The sequence below is a fragment of the Grammomys surdaster genome, unplaced genomic scaffold (genome assembly GCF_004785775.1).
Source record: "Grammomys surdaster isolate TR1022 unplaced genomic scaffold, NIH_TR_1.0 64, whole genome shotgun sequence".
Lineage (NCBI taxonomy): Eukaryota > Metazoa > Chordata > Mammalia > Rodentia > Muridae > Grammomys > Grammomys surdaster.
In genome coordinates this window covers 12,064,138-12,067,654 of record NW_021604566.1, presented here as the reverse complement: position 1 = coordinate 12,067,654, position 3,517 = coordinate 12,064,138, and the positions used below count along the sequence as shown (strand labels likewise).

Sequence of the window (3,517 nt, the reverse complement as noted above, 5' to 3'; positions counted from 1 at the left end):
CTCTCTCTCTCTCTCTCTCTCTCTCTCTCTCTCTCTCTCTCTCTCTCGTGTGTGTGTGTGTGTGTGTGTGTATGTTGGGCAGGATTGAATAAGAAAGAATGTTATCAAGGTCTTCACCTCTCTCTTCGGTTCCACAAATCCAATCCCTGAGTCTCAACCCCAGCTCAGCAGTCCACCAGTTTTGGCCACCTTCCCACCCCACCCCTCTCGAGTGGATTTCAGAGATATTCCCCTTCTAATTTCCTTTCCTCAACTCACTGTTTTAGCATAGCCTCCAGCTCTAGCAGGAGCTCCCTGGGAACCCACAGACCACTCTGACTAGGAAAGCAAGTAGGCTTATTTCACGTCTTGACTTCGCCTTCCAGTGCCCCCAGTCCATCCTCAGTTCATCGGCAGCTCTGGAGCAGATCTTTGGTCTGATTCACTTAATCCTTATTTAGTGCTACCATTCCTAAGGGACAAAACAGATTCCGGTGGAACACCTTGCTTTCCTCTCCCCTATGTCCCCCCAAGTCCCTCCCCCATCTCATACAATCTGTCAGCTCTAAATACCCAGAAACAACACATTTTACCTGGAATTCCAGGATCCTAGAACAGTTTCCTACCAGGCAGCATACAGACACAGCATTCTAAAAGTAAACAGCTGGAGCTGGAGAGAACTGAAGTTATACACCAAATGGACCGATTCAGAGACCATTTCACCCAAACACAAAACAATATATCTTTCCCTCAGCACCGTGTGGAACTTTCTCAAAACTGATCACATACTTGGACACAAACAAGCTTCAACACATACAAGAAAATGAAGATGACTCCCTGTATTCTATCTGAGCACCACAGATTATCAATAACAAAAACAACAGAAAGATGACACACTCATACAACCTGAACAACTCACTACTAAATGAGAAATGGGTTCAGAAAGAAGTTAAAGACTTTCTAGAATTGAATGAAAAAAATTACATAACATACCCAAACTTATGGGGCACAATGAAGGCAGTTCTAAGAGTTACTAAGTACCTAGATAAGAAAACAAACAAACAAACAAACAAACCGAGAGATGCCATACTAGTAACTTAGTAAACACCTGAAAGCCCTAGAACAAAACAGAAGAAACTACAACTAAAAGGAGTTGACAGAATGATATCACCAAACTCAGGGTTGAAATCAATAAAATACAAACACCAAAGAGGGATGTGTGTGCGTGCGTGTGCATGTGTGTGTGCGGTGTGGATACAAAGAATCAGTGAAACAAAGTCTTTATTCTTGGAGAAAATCAATAAGATTGACAAACTCCTCGCCAAATTAACTAAAAAGTAGAGAGAATTTTGAATTTGGATGTCTAATTATGGGGGGTCTTAGACAAGTTCACAACCCCAAAACACTGATGTGAGACGAGTCACATCGATGGTCGAAGGTTTTAGGCTGTCGACGATGGGCAACGTCAAGGGACTCCGATGTGGGTGAAAGGAGGGTGAGAGCCCTGTCTTAGGCCATGTAGGCTGCACCCACTCCCAGCACCACGCACTCCTTTTCGGCTGCATTGGGTGGGCCCCTGGGAAGTGGACCTACAATAATCCCGTCATTGGGCTAACTCACAGCCATCCTAGTCCCTTGTAAATGTTCAATTTACCAACCATTTGTCAGTTTGGGGTATAATTCACATAGTTGGGATTGATCATAAGATGCCTTCTCTAACTAAACAGAGAAGGGGGAGATGCCAGAAGCCAGGACCCTCGCCCTTACCCTCACCCCCTACCTTTCCCCACCTGCACAATGTCCTCTGAAGCTTGGCAACTGCAAGATCCTGCTTAGCAACTGCAGATAGACTCAAAGCAGTGTACCATATCATCTTAAGAATAGCAGGGAGACCATAACTCAAGCAGTGTACCATATCTTCTGAAGAACAGCAGGTAGATCATAATTCAAGGCAGTGTACCGTATAGACCATGACATGTTTCAAGGCACAGGCCAAGAAGATTTTGTACTTTTCCACCACCTGGCCCCTCTTACCCCCTCCCCTTGTAAAACATGCTATAAAAAAGCATTTCATGTTCAAAAATAAATAAATTATTTATAAAAAAAAAAAGTAGAGAGAAAATATCCAAATTTACAAAATTAAAGGTGAAGGAGAACATAATAACAAACACCAAGGAAATCAGGGAATCACAACATAATGACACAAGGAAATCAGGGAATCACAACATAATGACATACCTTGAAAACCTGTACTCTATCAAACTGGAGAATCTAAAATGAACGGATAGTTTTCTTGATACATACCATTGACCAAAGTTAAATCAAGATCAATAAGCCATTTAAGCATATAACCCTACTGAAATAGAAAAACTCATTAAAAATCTCCTAAACAATGAAAGCCCAAGGTCAGAGGACTTTGGTGAAGAATTCTTTTAGACTTTCAAAGAATAGTTAATGCAAATACTCCTCAAATTATTCTACAAAATAGAATCAAAAGAAACACTGCCCAATTTGCTTGATGAGGTCAGGTCACAGTTACCCTGATATACATACCACAAAAAGGCCCAACAAAGAAAGAAAATTACGAGGAGCTGTGGGCCATCGAGGTTAAACCTGACCTAGTCTTCCCTGGAAACAGGTTCCTTGTCAGGATTTAAGATGAAAACTCAGGTGACTCGTAAAGATATCCCCCCATGGGTGAAAATTCCTACCGACCTGGAAAGGCCAGAAGTATTGCAAGTCAACAAGCTGGTGCTAAACGCTCTGTTCGGCCCACAGGGATCTCGAATGCCTCACTTCGAGCAGGTGGGCCGGGTCATGTTTGAGCTCAAGACTCTGGAATCTTCTGATCTTACCGAGATCTTAATTTATGGCTCTGGACAAAAGAAGTTTCGGACTAAATGGATGCTTCAGTCCATGGCTGAGAGGTACCGCCTGCGCCAGGAAAGAGGCATGCTCAAGCTGGAGGAAGGCATGAAGGTCCTCGAACTAGACCAGGGTTCGAAGAAGTAAAGCCAGTTTCCAGTCATTGTGAGTCCCACCTGGACACAAGCTGTGGCTGGCCAGTGTTTGGTTCTCACATGAGGTTTTTTTTTTTTTTTTTTTTTTTGGCCTGACATGAGTTAACTTTGTTAGGTCCTTCAAGATATTCTTGGATCCCTACTGTGTATTCTGATGTGAATATCTGCATGTCATCATTAAAACATTTAAAGAGCCAGAAAAAAAAAAAAAAAAAAAGAAAGAAAATTACAGACAAATTTTCTATATAAACATAAATGCAAAATTCTCAATAAAATATTTGCCAATTAAATTCAATAATATATCAAAAATAATACATGATGATCAAGCATGCTGCATCCTAGAGATGCTGGAGTGATTTAACTTAAGTAAACTGAAAAATGTAACAATCAGAAAGACAAAAATCATATGAACATCTCATTAGCCATTGAAAAGGTCTTTGAGAAAATCCTCAAGAATTCTCTAAACATCCTGGAGAGATTTGGGATATAAGAGATATACCTAAACATAATAAAAGCAA

General features: G+C 41.2%; 1 pseudogene; it reads left to right on the top strand.

The window, feature by feature from the left end:
- Positions 1 to 2,574: 2,574 nt before the first annotated feature.
- LOC114622345 lies at positions 2,575 to 3,011 on the top strand (annotated as a pseudogene).
- Positions 3,012 to 3,517: the final 506 nt, after the last annotated feature.